At 42.8% G+C, this 21,564-nt stretch overlaps 1 protein-coding gene across 3 annotated transcripts in view; it reads left to right on the forward strand.

Annotated features, from left to right (window-relative positions):
- Window positions 1-346: 346 nt before the first annotated feature.
- Window positions 347-21,564, forward strand: part of NGF (nerve growth factor) — a 48,519-nt gene continuing 27,301 nt past the window's right edge. For all 3 annotated transcript variants that reach the window (XM_073319534.1, XM_073319532.1, XM_073319535.1), the window contains exon 1: window positions 347-458. The gene's annotated coding sequence lies outside the window, so the exon portion shown is untranslated. The remainder of the gene's footprint in view (window positions 459-21,564) is intronic.

A 21,564-nucleotide genomic window follows, 5' to 3' on the forward strand; every position in this document is an offset into this window, starting at 1 on the left:
AGGCAGGAACGAAGATGCAGACCAGAAGCTAACATACATTTTAAAATCACTGACTGTGGCTGAGAATAAAGTATTGGATTTATGCAGTGGGGGGTCCCTGGCCTTGCTTAATATTTATTGTGCATATTCCTACAGAGTCTGTGCATACACTTTGAAACTTCCTCTGCACATCTGTGCATCTCTGCATGGATTTAGGCTCTGAGCCAAAGGCTGGTTTCCTGAATCAATGCAGCTCTGGTTTCCAGGCACTAGGACCCAGGCGGAGCTTGACTCTCATATGAGTCAGTGCTGCTCTCACCCCTCAGAGCAGTGAATAAGGCTGGAGAAGCAGAGTGTGTGTGTGAATGGCTCATCTGATTTGGGAAAGTGTCCACAAACTAGGATACTACAGTCTACCGAACAGCTTGGGCACCCCTTAGGATTCCATCTCCCAGTGGTGTTCAGGGTACAGCTCAGAGGTGAGTGACAACACTCTGATCAAAGGGCTTTCACAAAGCAATCACGGTGGTTGTTGTAGAAGTTTGGGATTTTTATACTTAGCAAACATGGTTTTGGTATACTCTGAACCTCATCCTCCTGGATGGGGGCAGTCCAGATGTGTTTGAAAGATGGATTGTACTGGCTGTGACTAGAAAGTAACATTTATGCAAAAAGCCTACGATTTTTTCCCATATTTTGGTTGGTGTGTTGAGACTTAAAACGGACCTAATACAGGCTTGACGTCATGCTTATCTGGAAGGCTTCAATAAGTGTTTGTGGCTAAGTTCAAAAACCTGTGACACATCCTTACAGAGCACCCCAGTCTTAGAAAAATACAAGGATTCTCTCTCATCTGTTTTCATCCAGGTAAATCAGACTAATTTAATGTTCACAGGTACCTCAGTTAATCTTCTAAGAAATCACCATTACCCTGCTCACTTCAGAGAATTAGGCTCATTTAACATTAGCCACATTTTTCCTCAAACAATCCTACCTTAGTTCAGAAAACGTTCATTATCAGAGCTGAATTGTGGTGTAAGGCTGAGCAGAATTGATTCAAGGCTATCAGACATTGGCAGAAGCAGCAGGTCACCAGAGATACAGATTCTCTAGTTTCACATGGAAAAGCTTGCAAACTCCTTGTTGTCTGACCTGTTGTGACAGGATGAAACTGAGTGTTTATTGATTTGTATTTGATGATAAAGCTGTTTTATCTAGGAGAGACACTAGTCAGGGAGACAGAGATGGGGACCCCGGTCAGGGAAAGAGAAAGAGAATTGGGGAGTTCAGAACAAAATGTAACTTGACAAAGTTTGTGTGTGCTTTGGGGGTTTCTTCCTTCACTTTAAATTCTTATTATATGCTCCAGAACTTTTAGGGAAAAAAATAGTAAGCTTGCTTGTCAGGCTGGTTTTTCCAAGTTGCCACAACTTGGAAGTTGCTCTGTAACAGTTAGAAAAAATAATTCATGGCTGTTTTCATGCCTTGAAGTGTAGCACAGTAGAGCCTCTTGGGTACTTTTTGATATAAGCTAAAACAAAATACATGAGTTCTCCTCTGCACCCCAAGACAGTCATCTGAGGGTCCTGCCTATATGCACATTGGTTACAGTTCTGAGTTGCTGCATACATTACAGAAAGAAGTTCCATTAAAACAATTCTGTCAACTGAGATGTCGTGTGTGTCAAACTTGCAAGGTTGCTGTGATGTCGGTACTTTCTCAAGAGGACTGCAACAGTGGGATCAATGGCCAGATTAAGTGGACTGTCCAAATAAGTAAGAGAAGCAGGATTTGGCCCTCAAATGTGTGAGTCATTCTATGATAAATCTCAGCAGGATCTGGAGAGATCTTACAGCAAGACAGTAACTTTTCTGTTGAGTATATGCAAAGTAGAAGTAGTTATTCAACAACTTGAGAAATGCAGACAACTCACCCTAAAGGGATCTATTTCACAATGTAATAGCAGAGGAAATAGTGATGACTATATTGCTCATTACTTTCTCTGCGTGTTAGCTACGCAATGTTAATTTCTTCACCCAAAATTTAAGAATTCCTCTTCTGAGCTGTGTTCTTGGGCTTTCGGTTAAGAGTTACCCAAAGAGCACAATGGCTTATTCTGACACATGTATTAAATAAAAACAGTCGCAACACTAATTCATTACAATTGTTACCCACTTGCTTTAAAATGTGCATCAAAATTTGGGTTCAGAAAAACTGAACATGTTTTAGGAGGTCAGTGTTATGCTAACTGCCCTTCCTTTAAGGAGCATATAGAAGAGAGATGGCTGGGGCACATGTAGGAACTGAAGCTAGGCAAAGTGGAGGCTGCAGCCGTGTATTAATGGGTAGATTAGATCCCAAAAGCTCACTTATGACTCCACTTGCTTTGGTCATGTATAAGATGCTCCCTTTTACTCTTAATTTGAGTTTATTTAAAGAAATAAAAATGTTAAAAACCATTTGAAAATCCCAATATATTTTAATGAACATTTCTTGCATTCTGACCACCTCTTCTATTTTAAATTATAAAGGCTATTCTGACATGTATATAATTCCCCAGTACTTGTATTTTTAAGGCAGTAATGCAGTTGTGTAGTTATTTGAGGACCAACTCTGTATTTTAGGTATAAGTACTGTAGGCAATCTGTAGTAGAAGACTGAAATTAAATCTCACCACCAATAAAATCAGTCCAATATTGGAGGAATTAGAGATTGCTGAGTGTCATTAAAATCTCTGCCCTACAAAAGCAAATGAAGCCAGGATCTTTCAAACCATCTAACACAATGGTGACCTCTGCTGGCAATTGCCATCTCATCACCATGAGTGTAATGGGTTTATTTGATAAAACGTAGAAATTGCTCTAGATTTCATTAATGAACAGCTCTAATGGTGTTTGTTAACCAGTCCTTCCCCTGCACATCTATGTGCGTGTATTAACCAGTCCTTCCTTTGCACATCTATGTGTGTGTATATCTCTCTGTTGAACAATGGAGCCCTTATACACATATTCCACTTCTGAAAACCAGGGAAAAGAGATGTTTCTCTAAGTTTCCTCCAGCAAGTCTTGCAATACTGTGTTCAATCCAGTGTTGAGGAGTAATTTTAGCACTAACACACACTTTCGGGGAAAAGTCTGCTGCCTCAACTGTCACCATTAGAAATGGAAATAGTTCACTTCACTATAGGCTAAATATTAAAAGATGCAATGGTCTGGAATTAATTCCCCAAATGGAAGCAGAGTAAAAGCTCTGGCTCAGTGTCCTGTTGGATTTTCTGCTTATAATGAGATTGAAGGAACTGGGGACTGACACCCAGCCTGATCCACATGCAGATAGTGGGCCAGATTCTCAGCTGGATTGAATGGGTGACTTTCGTGTGAATACACCAATTTATACCATCTGAAAATCTGGCCTTCTGAAAGAACAAGAACTCCTTTAGGCAATGTAGACCACCCATAAGAATCTAAGCATTCATCCACTACAACCACGTCTGGAGAGAACAGCAAGAAGTAACTAAGGCAATGAACCAGAGAATACTCAGGAGACTTGTGAAGGAGATGGGATCTACCTACTGAAGTGTTTTCTACATAGAAGACAGTTCATCGATTAGAAACCTAAGATTTGGACTCCAACAAGAACTGCAACAGGAACAGAAGAGCCAAATCATGCTGTGAAAAATATTTTTCCTAAGTTAAGTGCCCTAAAAATTCATAAGTTTTAACTCTACCTTTTAAACTAACTCCTCTCCCCAAGTTCCTATAAAAATACAGGTCAGTAAAATCTACTTTTGGAACCTTAATCAATGGGAGTTAGATACTTAAATACCTTTAAAAATATATATTTATATCAAGCCTCAATGCTTTATTACTTTTACAGTAGGAATCATAATGTAGTCAAATACTACAGAACCATTTCTGCTTTAGATATGACTTCATAAAACCTATTAGCATGATTTATGCATGCACATTGAGAGCACATGGGCCTTATTCTCATTTATACAAAGGCTTGTTTACACCATAATGACAGCAAAGAGAGGCTATAAAATGGGTGGAAATTACATTTAAGATCCTTTTACACTGCCAAAGTGCTGCAAAGAGGCCATAGGGTCTGAGTCTCATTTACACGAAGTATTTAACAAAGCTCACTTACAAAAAAAACTTTAATACAGGCTGTTAATTCATTGATTATACCAACTGTATTTGGTTTGTTTAAAGCAGGAGTTCTCAAACTGGGGGTTGGGGTCCATCAGGGGTTGCAAGGTTATTACACTGGGGGTCGTGAGCTGTTAGCTTCCACCCCAAACCCCACTTTGCATCCAGCATTTCTAATGGTGTTCAATATATTTAAAAAGTGTTTTTAATTTGGGGGGGGGGGTGTCGCACTCAGAGGCTTGCTATGTGAAAGGGATCACCAGTTTGAGAATTACTGATTTAAAGACTAATGGCAAAGAAAAATGAATGATATAGGCAATGTGCATTCATTTATTCACTGTAGAAAGAGATTCATACCAGGGAATAAAAAAAAAAAAATTATTCAAGAGCAGGGAGGATTATGACTAAAGAACTGCAGAAAACTCCCAACAAAACTATATAATAGGTCAATTTGAGGGCAGCTGTAATTCAGGGGAATCGTGCAATGTTCTGCATGCTGGAAAAAAAAAAGGTTATCTGTATATAGTGATGAATTTTGTAAGTAAAGTCGAAGGAAGAATTTCACTGTCAGCATAAGATGCTCAAGACAGACATCTGCCAAATGTGCAACAAACAAACGAGATAAATAACAGCAAGGAAATATTATAGAAAAGTCAATACAACTCTGCCGTGAATACTGCATCACAGCTGGAATATATGCAGCTGAAATAAAAGTCTAGAGAAAGGCAATGAAAATAATGGGGCTCTGGGTACAAGGGATCTTCAGCATGAGGAGAATAATAATATTCTGAAGTGGTATGAGAGGCATGAAATGCTGAACAACAGACAAGGCTAAGTGGGCACTGTAATTAACTCCTTCCTGAAATACCAGAGTACGAGAGCACTTGAAGCTCATAGATTCTAACGCCAGAAGGGACCATTGTGATCATCTAGTCTGACCTCCTGTATAACAGAGGCCACACAACTTACCCAAAGTAATTCCTTTTTTGAACTACAGCATCTCTTAAAAAAAAAAAAATCTAATCTTGATTTAAATATAGCCAGTGATCGAGAATCCACCAAGACCCTTGGTAAATTATTCCAAGAGCTAATTACTCACTGTTAACAATGTACATCTTATTTCCAGTCTAAATTTGTCGAGCTTAAACTTACAGCCTTTGGATTTTGTTATACCTTTGTCTGTTAGACTGAAGACCCCCCCATTATTAAATATTTGTTCCCCAGGAAGGTGCTTATAGATTGTGATCAAGACACCCCTTAATGGTCTCTTTATGAAGCTACTTAAGATTGAGTTCCTGTAGCGCAACTATACACGTTTTCTAATCCTTGAATCATTCTCGTGGCTTTTCTCTTAACCCTTGTCAAATGTATTAACATCCTTCTTACAGTGTGGACAAGAAAATAGACAGTATATTCCAGCAGTAGTTGCATCAGTGCCAAACACAGAAGTAAAATAACCTCTCTATGCCTACTTGAGAGTTCTCTGTTTTTTATATCTGTAGCAGAGCCAGATGGCCTCGTGCTCAGTGCATTTGGTTTCCACTCTCTTGCATCCCAGCAGGAAGGGCCTTCAGTGGCTTATCCTCATTTCAGGGTTTTCAACATTCTTACTCTCTCCTTACTAGAGCAGGAGGTGGGGTGGAAATGAGGTTACACCCTCACAACAAGGGCAGTTGGCAGGGGAGTGTCACATGGTGCTCTACTCACCACTGAAGTGCCTCCTTCTAGGCGCAGCTGGGGATTATCTCTGACAGTCTCAAACCCCTTCCGGTGGGTGCTCACTCCATCTCTCTCCCCACCCCACTCCTCAACTGCTCCCTTGGCCCACCCACCTAGTCACTGTAATTTTCCCCTTCCGGGTGGGGGGATGCGGTTGTGTACCAATGTCTCTCTGTATCAGCTGTCCCAAGCAGTCTTTCAATTCACTGTTTCTCAATGGTGCCACTTCCTCAGTGGCTGATAGGGGAACCCAGGTCCACCCCTTTCTCCAGGTTCCAGCCCAGGGACCCTACAACCAGCAGCTAAGGTTTGCCCCATGCTTTGCTGTTGTTGTTTCCCTGGACTATTTCGTACATTGCCTCTATCAGCCTCCTTCTCCACCCACCTCCAGGTACACTGTTCCCTGCAGGCCAAACTCCCTTTTCTCCATCACCTCAGACATTCTCCAGGCCTCCTCCCAGTCTGCCCTCAGCTACCCAGTTTTATACCAGCCCTGCCTGTTCCTGTCCAGGTGAGCTTCCTCCTTTAATTAGTCCTCATTGCTCCCTAGCTCCTCCTCCAGGTGCAGCCTAAGCACTTAATTGGCCCACCTGGCCACCTTAACCTCTTCAGGGCAGATGTGGGTTGAACACCCCATCACAGGGGGCTAGGGCCCTCCCAAACCACTGACCTCTGACCCAGAGCCCTTTGAGAGGCAGCAGTGTCAGTCACTCTGGTTTGCCCACATGCTACCAACTGTCTCCCCCAAAGACTCCCAGACCAAGACAAATAAGTCCAATATAGCAAAAACGAAGACACCTAAACCTTCAGTCTCAGCTGGGCTCATCTTCCTCACAGTGAGGCTTGTTCAGGAGTCTGTCCTCCGCCCCGGTCTTTTCCTTTTTAAGGTTTCTCTCCAGGTGGAGCATGCTCTGCAGGCCTGGAGGGGTGGGTCAGGGCTACCCGGATCCAGTATTGTCCATTGACCCCTTTGGGCCCAGAGAGGGATTTGTACACCCTATCACAGCACCCAAGCATTAGCCCTTTTGGCCACAGTGTCACACAGCGAGTTCATATTGAAAAGCAAATATTTCATTCCTTTTAAATTAATACTCCCCCCACCCCATATAGAGGCAAATAGCTCAGGAATGTTCCGGAAAGGACTAAAGATTTATGTGAATACAAATAGCATCTCAGGTTTCAGAGTAACAGCCGTGTTAGTCTGTATTCGCAAAAAGAAAAGGAGTACTTGTGGCACCTAAGCATCTCAATAACTCTAGCTCAGATAAAAGTACAATTAAAGTCTGGAAATACCAATGTTATGTTTCCTACAGGAAGCATAAAATAGCATCTTATATTGCTATTACAATTTATGTTTTATACTCTATGGTATGTACAAGTATGGCCAAGTTATGATGTGTTGTGCATAAAGTGACATTATTGCAACGTCTCATGGCTCCAGCTGTGCAGTCATTGATGTGTGCCTGTAGCTGAAGTCCTCTGCCTCTGAACTTCCCTAAAGACAAAGCCAAGCAACACGGGTGGTATATGTAACTTTAGGGTTTGACTCTTAAACATTAATTGGGAATGATTCATTCCTCTTACACTTGTTTAAATCAGGAATAACTAATGAAGTAAAAATGTGAGAAGGAGCAGATCCTAAATGTCTAAACAGTAGATCTTTAATAAAGTCCTCAGTAAGCACAACTGCATTTGAAGTGGTTAATAGAGTTTAGCCCCTCAAAAGTGTCTGAATTATTTTTTTTTTAATATGTGAACTTTTTTCATACTTTGAGAATGCATAAAAGGCCAAATAAAATTATACTGAGCTCTCAAGGCACACAAAAGCCTCCTTTATTCTAAGATCAAGCATGAGACTTTTGAGCCCAAAGGCTATGTTTTTCCGAGAGTTATAAGCACCTGAAGACAGGGGCTTATAATGAATGTGCTGCTCAGCCATTCACAAGAGTCAATACACAGAATGTTATACTATATAGAAAGCTGTATACGAGGTCACTGCTGTGCATTGGATAATGGTCAAATTTAGTGGAGAGACAAGGTGTGAGAGGTCATACTTTTTACTGGATCAACTTCTGTTGGTGAAGACAAGCTTTTGAGCTTACACAGAGCTCTTCTTCAGGTCCTATAAAATTAAAGCTATCATAACAAGACCAGGGCCCTTTGTATTTCTAAATCTGGATGACATTTTGGTGGAGCAAAGTCCTAGTCCCAGATCAAAACTTTTGTACGAGATAGTTTGAAAAGCCTGAGTGAGCATATCAAGCTTCAGCAGTATCACTTTAAATCTCTTGCTTCAGTGTATGAAACCCTTTGGACTCCATCTCAAACACGGAGGAGAAAAATATTTACCTCCTAGCAAAGATCCTTTCTTCTTTTTCCAAGGATCCTGCACTTGCCATAAAGCCTCAAAGAGTTACTGTAAAGTGGTTCCCATTGGCAGAAGGCCATATCAACCCCTATCAAAATCACATTCTCCATTACTGGGAACAGTTGTATTGCATGATTACACTTTCCAGATTTCTCAGTGGAATCCTCTGGGGAAAAAATTGTGTTATGGTTACAGTCTCCAATAAAAATCCTAAGAAGTTGCATGATACAGGCTCTGCAGCTTGTCAAACCTAAGGCATTCTCCTTGGATTGGCAACCACCAAAGTTATCTTCCTGGTGATATTCAGACATTCCTGGCCAAGAACCCACTGATTGTAAAGTGGTACTGTACCTGCAACTTCTGATTCAGTTGATACTGTTATAGATTTGCTTAGGAAGTTTCTAAAATTGAAAACTGAAGTTGGTCCACTGAATGTATTCTAAAAGGGCTCTTCCAAAAGATCATTTTTAAATGTATAATCCTATCTCCAAAATCTCATGTCCCTTGCAGTGGTATATCATAACAATGCGCCAATAAAAGAGCAGATCCTGCTCCCACTGAATTAAGTAGCAAAACTCCCACTCATTTCAGTGGAAACTGTTTCAAACATAAAGAGAAAAAATTGTCCACCCACATGTGAAGTGATTTTTGGCTTTTTTTTTTTTTTTTGATAATTTAGACTTGCCAACCCTCAAAGCTATGACATTCATAGATGTGATTCAAATATCAAATCCTTTCCAGAAATAATGTGATCATGACTCTCACTTTGGTGGCTAGTCATTTATTTTTAATTGCTACATTTGTGAGAGGTGCTACAGTGTTGAAGTTGCTGTGATATGCTTACTTCGAGATCCCTTCTATAGGGTGGCTGCTTGGAAAACTAAGAAGATTAGACTGTTTGACAGTCTTTAGTCACACAGAGGAAAGTAGATTACCAATGTCAATGGGATGGGGATTATTTCTTTGACGATTTCCTATTACTCTGAGTATTTTTCTGGCTGTCAGCTAGCGTGGTATGCTAGTCTAAACATTTTAATGATGTTTTACAACTCATTCATTTCACAGTTTTTTCATCTAAGTGATCGAGTGTGTAATTGTATCTCAGAACTTTTCCTGATTTTAACAGAGTTGATCTCATTCATCCATTTTCTTTATTTTGTTTTCAGTAGAGCCATATGAAATCTAAATAAAAAACAGAGGAAGTGCATTGAGTTCATCAGAAATCTTCCACATGTGGACTTGCCAACCACCCCATGCTACATGTTATCTTTGTTCCTGGTTAAACAGCTTTGGCTCAGAAGTGAGCACTTTTCTGTTTTGAAATTTACCCTTTATTATGGGAAGTAGCCAAGTGCTGGTTCACTGAAATATGAAAAAGCAAGTCCACATTTAGGCTCCAGTTAATCTCAAAGAGATTTCTAGTAACTACAAGGATAACTGAAATTGTGCATAATGCATCTTCATCTGGTCATCACTTCTGATGGGGATTGCTCCTGCAAGGTGCTGAGCACTTTGGTCCCAAATCACATGCTTACTTTAACCATATGAGGAGTCCCATTGACTCCAATGCTGAGCACCTTCCAGAATCAAACCTGTAACTATGAAACAACATAGCCATCAGTGATTAAACACTTTTCAATGCAGCCCTGATGTAAGCAATGCAATTCTGGTGGCTTTAGTGGAGGGATGAATTTGGCCCTTCACATTTTTACAGAAGCAAAAAGGACTAAGTTTCTATCATGCAGATGTCTGAAAGTTGATACTGAGGGTATGTCTACACTTACTGGGGATCGATGCTGCAGCGATCAATACACTGGGGGTCAATTTAGCGGGTCTAGTGAAGACCCGCTAAATTGACCGCAGATCGCTCTACCGTTGACTCCGGTACTCCACCTGAACGAGAATCATAAGGTAAGTCGACAGGAGAGTTTCTCTAATCAACCCAGGTATTCACATAGCTGGAGTTGCATATCTTGGGTTGACTCAACCCCGTAGTATAGACCTGCCCTGAGATAACTACATATCAAGGCTTAAAAAAAAAAAATCCACCCATCAGTGGGCAGTTTTACCAGGTAAACAGTAGGGAAGCAGGCTGAGCCATACATTTCTGGATATTAAACTTGTCTCCAGTTATTTTGGATGTGAAGAAAATCTTCTAAACGCAACTGATGCAGTGTTGTATTTCTGAGTTTGCAGTCTTCACCGCCCATTGGAATTCCGGGTTAAGCTCCCAATGCCTGATGGGGCAAAAACATTGCCGTGGGTGGTTTTGGGTACATGTCGTTAGTCACCCCTCCCTCCGTGAAAGCAACGGCAATCGTTTTGCGCCTTTTTTCCGTGCAGACGCCATACCACGGCAAGCATTGAGTCCGCTCAGCTCAGCTCACCATCTCCACGGCTGTTGTGTCCTGGGTGCTGCTGTCAGCAGATGCTGAAGTAGATCTGCTAACCGTCGTCATCCACCGCTTCTGCTGCTGCAACTCTGCTCTCCTACAGACGCCATACCACGGCAAGCATGGAGCCTGTTCAGCTCACCGTCACCGCTGCTGCTGTGAGCATTGTAAACACCTTGCGCATTATCCTGGAGTATATGTGGAACCAGACTAAGAGACGCCAGCACAAGGAGGCTTTTGATGAGGACATGGACACAGACATTCCTGAAAGCACGGGCTGTGGCAATTGGGACATCATGGCGGCAGTGGGGCTGGTTGATACAGTGGAATGCTGATTCTGGGCCAGGCAAATAAGCACAGACTGACTGGTAGGACCGCATAGTGTTGTGAGTATGGGATGATTCACAGTGGCTGTGAAACTTCTGCATGCGTAAGGCCACTTTCCTGGAATTCTGAGTTGCTTTCCCCCCACCACCCTGAAGCGCAGGAATACCAAGATGAGAGCTGCCCTGACAGTTGAGAAGCGAGTAGATAGCCCTGTGGAAGCTTGCAACGCCCGACTGCTACCGGTCGGTTGGGAATCAATTTGGAGTGGGCAAGTCAAGTCTAGTGTGGGAGCTGCTGTGATCCAAGTGGCCAATGCAATCACTGACATTCTGCTATCAAGGGTAGTGACTCTGGGAAAATGTGCAGGTCATAGTGGATGTCTCTGCTGCAATGGGGTTCCCTAACTGTGGTGGGGTGATAGATGGAATGCATATTCCCCATCTTGGCCCTGGACCACCTTGCCAACCAGTACATAAACCACGAGGGGTACTTCTCTGCAAGCACTGGTGGATCACAAGGGACGTTTCACCGACATCAATGTAGAATGGCCGGGAAAGGTGCCTGATGCTTGCATATTTAGGAACTCCAGGCTGCTTGAGCAGCTGCAAGAAGGGACCTACTTCCTAGACCACAAAATTACCTTTGGGGATGTTGAAATGCCTATAGTTATCCTTGGGGACCCAGCCTACCCCTTGTTCCCATGGCTCATGAAGCCGTACACAGGCAGCCTGGACAGTAGTAAGGAGCAGTTCAACTATAGGCTGAGCAAGTGCAGAATGGTGGTAGAATGTGCTTTTGGATGTTTAAAAGCTCGCTGGTACAGTTTGCTGACTAGGTCAGACCTCAGCGCAACCAACAGTCCCATTGTTATTGCTGCTTGCTGTGCGCTCCATAATATCTATGAGAGTAAGGGGGAGACATTTATGGAGGGGTGGGAGGTTGAGGCAAATCGCCTGGCGTCCCATTTTGAGCAGCCAGACACCAGGGCGATTAGAAGAGCACAGCTAGGTGCACTGCACATCAGAGAGGCTTTGAAAACCAGTGTCATGACTGGCCAGGCTACGGTGTGACTGTTCTGTGTGTTTCTCCTTGATGCAAACCCACCCCCCCTTGGTTGCTTTTCGTTCCCTGTAACCAAATCACCCTCCCTCCCCACTTCGAAATAAAGTAACTATTGTTTTGAAACCATGCATTCTCTTTTTTTTTTTTTTTTTTTTAATTAATGGAGAGAGAACTGACAAGGTAGCTCGGGTGGGGGAGGAGGGAAGGACAAGGCCACATTGATTTGTAGTGCGGCTACAAAAAGCAAACTGTTTAAATGACAGCCTTCTGTCGCTTGGGCCGTCCTCTGGAGTGCAGTGGCTGGGTGCCCAGAGCCTCCCCCTCTTCTCCCCCACCCCCGTGTTCTTGGGCGTCTGGGTGAGGAGGATATGGAACTTGGGGAGGAGGTCAGGTGGATATACAATGGATGCAGCGGGGGGGTCTGTGCTCCTGTTGGCTTTCCTGCAGCTCCACCAGACACATCATGTCCGTTTGCTCCCCCATTAGCCTCAGCATTGCCTCCTGCCTCTGCTCTTCGTATTCACTTAATGCTTTCCTGACCTTTAACACTGAATGCCTCCATGCATTAAGCTTTGCATTATCAGTGCAGGAGGACTGCATGAACTCGGAAAACATGTAATCGCGAGTGTGTTTTTTTCGCCTTCTAATCTGCAATAACCTCAGGGACAGAGATGATAGGGGGAAGTGTAAACATTTGCACGTGGTGGTGGGGGGAGGGGAAGAGATAAAAAGGGAGAGTAAAATTTAAGAGGATACATTTCTGAGAACAAAAGGGATACTCTTTCACAGTGAATCAAGCAATTCACAGCAGACAGAACATGTGCTTTAGGTACAAGGTTGCATTTTGCCTTTTATATTGCGCGCCTGCCGGTATGGTGACACATCACACACAGCTGGGCAACAGAATTCGGTTTCCCAGACAGCCATGGTAAGGCACGGGGTACGTGGGGTTGGCTTTTTACGCATAACATGTGGGAATGGTTTCAAACTGCAGCGCCATCCTTTCCCATAGCAAGCAATGGGTTGGGTTTCACATTTAAAAGCAGGGGCTGCGGTTTTCGGGTGGATGTGCAGGACACACCTCCCCCCACTGCATCGTGTGGCTATTCTCTGGGATGATCCCTTTTAGCCAAGCGCAAACAGCCCAGCATGAACGGGGTCCTTTTACTGTTCCCTTACAAAAATTCCCCTATTTCAACCCGGTGACCATGAATGATATCACTCTCCTGAGGCTAACACAGAAAGATATAGACTGAATGTTGCTTGAATGTGACCAAAACCCAGGACCATTCGCTGCCATGCTTTGTGCTGCAATGATTCCAGAATACTTGCTACTGGCTTGCCGTGGTAAAGTGTTCAACCATGGAGGACTAAATAAGGCAGCCCTCCCCAGAAACCTTCTGCAAAGGCTTTCTCCAAGAGAGCTTCATGGAGATGTCCCTGGAAGATCCCCACTCCATCCCCAGACATGTGAAGAGACTTTTCCAGTAGCTGTACTGGCCGCGAATGCATCCCAATTCTTCAGGGCAAATCAAACATTAAACACTATTGCTTTTAAACCCTGTACTGTAGTTACAAATGTGCACTCACCAGAGCTGCCTTCTCTGGCTTCAGGGTCGGGGAACCCGCCTTCGGAAGGTATTGGCTCCAAGGTGATAAAAAGGTCCTGGCTGCCAGGGAGAACGGATTCACCGCTTGCCTGCTGCGCATTCTCCTCCTCTGCCTCATCCACAAAATCTTCCTCCCTGTTGCGTGAGACTCCCCCCTTGCAGGTGTCCACAGACAGTGGTGGGGTAGTGGTAGCGTCCCCCCTAGAATGCCATGCAGCTGATCATAGAAGTGGCATGTTTGGGGGTCTGACTCGGAGTGCCCGTTTGCCTCCTTTGTCTTTTGGCAGGCTTGTCTGAGCTCCTTAACTTTCATGAGGCACTGCTCTGTGTCCCTGTTGTAGCCTTTCTCCACCATGCCCTGTGAGATTTTGGCAAATATATTTGCATTTCTTCTTTTTGCTCGGCGTTCTTCCTGCACAGATTCTTCTCCCCATACAGCAATTAGATCCAGTGTCTCCCTTTCGGTCCATGCTGGAGCTCATCTGTGATTCTGGGGGGACAGCACAGTCACCTGTGCTGCTGAGCTCGCCACGCTGACCAAACAGGAAATGAAATTCAAAAGTTCCCAGGGTTTTCCCTGTGTACCTGGCTAGTGCATCAGAGTTCGAAGTGCTGTCCAGAGCGGTCACATTGGAGCACTCCCAGAGTGCAATACCGTTGATTTGCGTCCACACTACCCCAAATTTGACCCACCAAGGTTGATTTTAGCGCTACTCCCCTCGCTGGGAAGGAGTACAGAAGTCAATTTTAAGAGCCCTTTAAGTCGACAGAACGGGGTTGGTTGCGTGGACACATCCATTTTAAAATTGGCCTAAGGAGGCTAAATTCAACCTAACCCTGCAGTTTAAACCAGGGCTCAGAGAATTATGTTGCACACACCATCCATTCTTACCTAGGAGGGAAGGCCCTATTTTAAAGTAGATTATTTACCCTTCTACCACTCTGGCCATCTGTAAAGCTGGTATTTTGTGTTGAAAAGGTCACAGCATTCTGGCTGAGATTACAGGGTCTCTTATTCACATTAACTGCAATCATTTGGGTAAATGCTTTTGTGTATTAAGAGAAGAAACTGCTAAGACAGCAAATACTCATTACTCTGTTTTTTAGATTGCATCTTAAAAAGCCTGGTCACAGGGAGTGTGTGTCTAGATATGAGACATTTGCTGTCTTTGACCTGGTCTACACTGGGGGGGAGTGAGAGGGGGTAAATGGATCTAAGTTACACACCTTCAGCTACGTGAATAAATGTAGCTGAAGTTGATGTACTTAGACCCAGTGATGAGCTGCCAAAATCTGAAGAACTGGTTCCTTCAGTCGCTCCAGGTCTTCAGTGAATCTGAAGACCTGGAGTGCCGTCAGGTGAGTAAAAAGGGATTCTCAAGGGGAGCCTCCCCAACCGGGAGCTCAGGTGGGCCGGACAGGACAGTCCTGCGGGCCAGATGTGGCCCGCGGGCTGGAGTTTTCCCAACCCTTTAACAACCGGTTCTAAAGCGGCTTCTAAATTTAACAACTGGTTAGTGCGAACCGGCTCCAGCTCACCACTGCTTAGACCTACTCACTGCCGCTCCCCAGTCAACTGCCTGCACCTCTCAGGGCGGTGGAGTACAGGAGTTGACAGGAGAGCGCTTGGGGGTTGATTTATTGTGTCTAGACTAGATGCGATAATTGACCCCTGCCGGATCGATTGCTGCCTGCTGATCCGGCGGCTAGTATAGACATACCCTTTGCAATATTCTCTTTCCCAAGGTACCTAGGTAGGATCAACACCTCAAGTATTTGAGAAAACATGGCTGGTTTTAAGAGTTCTCAGATGCAGACATTTTTTGTTCTTTCTGTCCCTTACAAGGCCAAATTTCTGTATTCCTTTCAATATCTGATTCTTTGGGCATTCCTCACTATTAGGGAATAGGAGTTTATCTGAAATCTCTATATTTGGATTCATATTTGGTAGTCACTCTTACAGAAGAGGACTGGAGTTAAAGTTTATGGAGCCAGTATCTGTTTGAGGTTTGATCCCTATAAGGATATCATAGGAATTGAAGGATATTGGGATCCCATCAGCAAGTCTCCTCTGAGAACAATAGTTTTATGATTAAGATATGGATTAGGACTCCGACCTGGATTCAATTCCTGTCTCTGCTACAGACTTACTCTGTGAACTTGGGCAAGTCGCTTAAACTCTCTGGGCCTCAGTTCCCCTTCTATAAAATGGGCATAAACTATACTTTCCTGTCTCCCACTTTGTCTATCTTGTCTATTTAGACTGGAAATTCTTTGAGGTCGGGGCTGCCTTTTGGTGCATGTTTGTACAATGCCTAGCACCAAGGGGCCTGTAAGTGTTACCATTATGCAAATATTAATCTAATTCTTAATTTTTATGTACAGCAACTCATAGTGGGAAATCATTCCTAAATATTAGTAATCCATCAGCAAGGTTATTGGTATATTATGATGCAGCTGGAAATGCTGGCATCACAAAAGATAATCCAAGTGCTCCTCTGGATGCAAACAGAGAATATTCAGGGAATTTAAAAAGGAAGATGAAGAAGTACTTTGCCAAATCTGGATTTTTTTCTTGAAACTATAATGGATACTTCACATTGCTCAGCATGGAATCAAGATCCCAAAACACAGTCTAATCAACCGTATCTGAGTTCATCTGATACAGGCCTCATTTTGCTTCATCTTCGCTCCTATTTGTTTCTGATTTAGATTGCCATCACACTTGGCAATGCCTAGACACTTAGCATCCCTCTTCCCTAACAATGGTCTTTTTAGGACACTGATGAGCCCCATTGATTAGGTGGTATTATTTACATTACAATAGCACCTAGAGGCCCAAATGGGATTGGAGCCCCATTATACTAGGTGCTACAAATACAATGAGAGATGGTCCCTGCCCTGAAGAGCTTATATTCTACACAGAAAAGACAGACACAAGAGGAGAAAAAGTATTCTTCTGTTTTATAGCATATAGTACTTGTCACCCTTGGAAGTCACTTAACTTTTCTGTGCCTCAAGACATGCAACAGCTGGGAGTGCGCTTCCCACTCAGGTAGACAGAGTTGTGCTAGTGGGACTTAGGATACACTAATAGCAGTGTGGATGTCGTGTCTTGTGCATCCCAGCCCATCTGACTCTCTAGGCTTGACAGTCCAAGCTGCAACATCCACACTGCTATTGTTAGAGGGCTAGCTCAAGCCCTGCTTGTGCAAGTGTCTACCAGAACTGGGAGGCTGTCTCTTGGCTGCAGTGCAGACAGACCTTCATTTTCCCCAATATACAGCACGGGGATAAGATGAGTTACTTATTTCACATGCAAGTTATGAGTATTTAATGTTTTCAGGGTGCTTGGACATCCTTGCAACAAAAGTAAGAGGGTATGGAGTATCATTATTGTCATCTTATGTCTGCACTTAAGTGGTTTTGCATTAGCATAGCAATGGAAAATGACCTGATTTATCACAGCTTTGTGGTAGTAATGTGCTTCAACTGATGTAGAAAAATAGCACCCCCACTGTAATTTTGCCACAGTAAGCATGATTTCCCCATAGCAGTTACACAATTCAGGACTACTGCTGTGACAAGTTAGAAAACTTCATTTCAAGAAAGGCAGAGTCCTATGTACCCAACAGGAACTTTGTGGTATGTGCAGGCAATCCAGACAAAAGCCAGTTTCCAAAGCAAGTCGAGTTGAGCCACAGAGCATCATTTTTTCAGGGACTACTGCATGCCATACTCCTCTCCTTTGTGAAAATAAGTATTGTTTTGGATGTTCAGCAGATACAACGTATCAGATACAAGTGAATTTGGTGGGGGGAGGGGTGCGGCACAGAAGGAAATCAGCACCTTAAAATATTGAGGGGAAAAGGCCTCCTTGTAACAGGCAAGAACATGTAACATTGGGCAAAGGGATTAGAACTGGGTTTTAGATAAGGTGGACCAAGCTTTGTGCAATTTAATTTTCTTGAAATCTTTTCATCAACTAGTCCACAGTGATGTCATTTCTTTTCTAACCTATTTGTGATATTTCATGTAGCAGTCAGGTCAGTGCAGAGAGGAGTACTGTTATGGATCAATACAGGACACACTGCGTGCACCAAATAGGTCCCGACAGCTTGATCTTCAATAGACTTATAAAGAGGGGACACCACTATGGGCCAGAGCCTGACAATCTCTCAGTTACCGCAGGCAAAACTCCAGTTGATTCCACTGGCTTCTCCTGATTCCTTACTCTATCAGTAGACGGCAGTATGTGATATCTCCTACATAATACTTTGTGGGTGCCAACATTAACAGCTTCCATTCATTCCCTTTCCAACTGGTTTTCCATGCCCAGGGCCTCCTTTCTGTTCCATCTGACTGCTGTTCACCATGAGCAACTATTAATAAGAGTTATATTTGCTCCATATATATATCTTTTCATGTTTGTCTTTGACTAGGAGCCCAAGCAGAGTGACTCCACCATATATGGAGACTTATCCGTACAAAGGGCCAAGTTCTTCCCTCAGTTGTTCCTGTGGTATAAGCAAAGCCAGTGTTCATGAAGTCAATGCGAGTGCTGCGCTTTTAACAAAGGACAAAAATTATGCCCAAGTCTCCAGCACTCTATACTACTATGGATATGTATTTAAGTCCTATAGGAGCAAGATACCATTGAAAAGGTATTTTAAAGTGATTCTCTTTAATTGGGAACGCACTCATTCTTCCCCTGCCCCCAAGCAGCCTATGCAATTTCCTCATCAAAAGAGCAGCTCAGACAGTCAGTCCCTTTCCTGGGGAAGAAAGGGACAAGCCTGTGCAGTGTATCAAAAGAAGAAAAGGAGCAGACTATGTAGGATAGTACAAACAAATTCAGAAGAAACTTTTATTAACCCGTGACCAATAATTTTTCCCACTAGGGGAGAATCAGAATGTTTCACTTGGAAAACCCCATCTCTGTTCTCTCTCTCCCCCATCAACAGCCTTCACTTGCTGGCAGTCCCCAGCTGAGTTCCTTCCTCTTGAGATTTATCATCTGAGCTAAGCACAATCTAGGGATAAGCCTCTGCCCCACTACGGCTGCCACCCTCCAGGATTATCCTGGAGTCTCCAGGAATTTTAATTAATTAAACTTTAAAGTTTGTCATGGGATGATACCTCCAGGAATATGACCAACCCTAATTGGCAACCTATATCCCATGCAGACAGGACCAGTTCTGATCATGCTCTCTCTGTAACTTGCCTGCCTGGACCATCCCAATCCACTAATAACAGCCATCAGATGAGATGCTTGTTGCTTTCTTATGCTAGCCTAACCATAGCTATCATGAGTGATGTGAGGATTGGGCCCTCTGGGCAGCATCCCACATTGTGGTCACTGCAGAGCCCAATCCCTTCCAGAGCTGTTGGGTGACAGGGGGCTCCCACACAGCTACACCCTTATGCTCCCCTCTGCAACCAGGGAGCTCCAGGGGCTGATTAAGACTGGGCAAAAGGCCATGACTCCACTGTCAGATTTTAAGGCCAGAAAGGACCATTGTGATCTAATCTGACTTTCATAACAGGCCAAAGGACCCCCTAAATTAATTAATTACTGCTTGAAGGCAATATCAGTTGTTGAATTAGAGTACATCTTTTAGGAAAACATCTAGTCTTAATTTTAAAATTTCCAATTAATCCACCACAACCTTGATAAATTGCTTCCATGGTTAATTATCCTGTTAAAAATGTGTAGTTTGTTTTGAGCCTGAATTTCTCTAGCTTCAACTGCCAGTCATTGGATCGTTTTATACCTGTGTCTACTAGCGGAAACCCCTCCCTCTATTATCAAATTTCTGTTTGTGAGAAAGGGTCGCTTTTGACAAATGTTTCGTTTCAACACTTAAATTAAAAGTTGTGTTTTTCAATTTGAAACAATTTTGTTTTGAAATTTTTTAATTTATACTAAAAATGTCTGACCTTTTTAAAAAGGTCAAAATAGAAAACATTTTAGTTGACCCAAGGTGATTTTTTTTTCCCCCACATGATCAGTTTGAGAAAATTTTCAAGATTGACTTTGTCCCATTTTGAGATGGAAAAAGTTTCAAAATCTGAAAAAAACCTCTTGTGGGATGAGAAAGTGATATCTCACCCAGCATAGTGGCTTATGCTTTACTTACAGAAAGTACAGGCCAGAGATAATAGACAGGTTTTAATTCCCCATGTCAGGAATCCTGTCCAGGCCCCATTTCTATCCCTATTATTAATGCATCTTATCCACACTATAAATACTCAAAGACATTTCAGTTCTTCCCAGATGCAGATCTGTCCTGCCCCAGTAGTTCTTGCCAACTCTTCTCTCATCTTCTCAGGCATACGCTGTAAATAGGAGAGTGCACAAGGTTCAGTGCTGAGCTGCACATTCCAGAGTCTCTTCTCTGCCAGAATTGTGCATTCCCAGCTTTGCCAAAGCACGTGGAACCACTCACATGAGGGAGAAGAAATCAGGCTACAAACTATATTCTTATCTAGACACCCATCACTGTACTATCTGTGTGCTTCCCAAAAAAAAGAACTAAGGCAACATGGGGTCCAACAAATGAACAATATTTCTCCCTCCTCCCTCTCCCACTTTTGTGTCTGACTCAGAGGGGGAGAGAAAGAAAGAATGAATGTGGTTCTCTCCACCCTTCTCTCTTTTTTTAGTTGTTGCAAGAATACTAAAGAAATTATGGCTCCTGATAAGGAACATTTTCCTCCATGTCACATACAACAATTTAACAAACTGCAGAATTTCCTCCTGCTTTGATCTGAATTTTAAATGTTTTGTCCTTTAACAAGATAGCTTTTTAAGAGAGTTCATAATCAATTTCAATTTGGCCTGCAGCTTTATGGCCTGTTGACAACCTCAACATGTCTTGGAAGTGAAAGGAAATAATTTGCCAGGAGGCAGACACATTTTTCATGCTGGAAAATGGCTGATTTTATGTTCTATGTTAAGATTTTAAAGTTAATTGCTCTATATGCCTAGTAAGAGCTTAGTAACCTAATCAAAGAAAGTAATCAAAATTACTTTTCGATGGCACTTTGAAACTCTGGTATCCTGGGCATAGGAAGTATATTCTCTGAAACATTTTTTGTTCTTTTAACTCTTGAGATTTTTTTTACTTTACAGTAGGCAGAAAGTGACCTGCATAAACTGAGACTTTTGCTTAACACAATGATTTGCTTATCCTTTTCAAACTCAAGTTCACCCACGAGAAAACAGGCAAAAGCAGAAATAGTGTTGTCAGATAGAACATATCAGGCCTTTTTATAGGCTGGGGGAAGATTTTCAAAGAACAAACTTGCATTCATGTCTTTGAAAGTCTCCTCCATAGTTTATTTCTCCTGTTGTGTGGATTATTCTACAGTTCTGGAGGTCTCATTGCTCTGGTGAAAATTGTAATACAAATAGAAAATGGCCAAGGAGAAGGTTCATTCTTGTGGCATTGATTGTGAGCACAGCCTAGGCCCTGACTATTCAACACCACATAGGTTTCTAGGACCAGTTCCCAGGGCAGGTGTTCTGAAACATTTTTGTACGGTAGACCGCATTTTAATACAGAGATTATCTTGTACATCTCTTCTTTCCCTTCACACTTGTGTGACCTACCTCCCCTCCCATTCACAATAGAATGTCATTACAACAACTGAGACTATTCAGGACTGTTGGTTAATGCCTTGGTCCAACAATGTATTAAAATAAAACTCCTTGAAGTTTATATAATATACCCAGATAGACCCCTTCTTCCCCTCCCCCTGCCAAAAATTATAAACTTTTTACAGTGAATAATGAAAGATATAATGATGGCAAACTTCAAATGTGACTGATTATTTTACTGTCTAATACAGACTGACGGTAGATTGAAATATGGATTTTCCATCAGACTTTGCCTAATTGCTGCTGTGGAGCTATAAAATGTGTATGGTCTTGACATTTGGGTTTGTGCACA

Source organism: Lepidochelys kempii, chromosome 21 (genome assembly GCF_965140265.1).
Source record: "Lepidochelys kempii isolate rLepKem1 chromosome 21, rLepKem1.hap2, whole genome shotgun sequence".
NCBI classification, from domain to species: Eukaryota; Metazoa; Chordata; order Testudines; family Cheloniidae; genus Lepidochelys; species Lepidochelys kempii.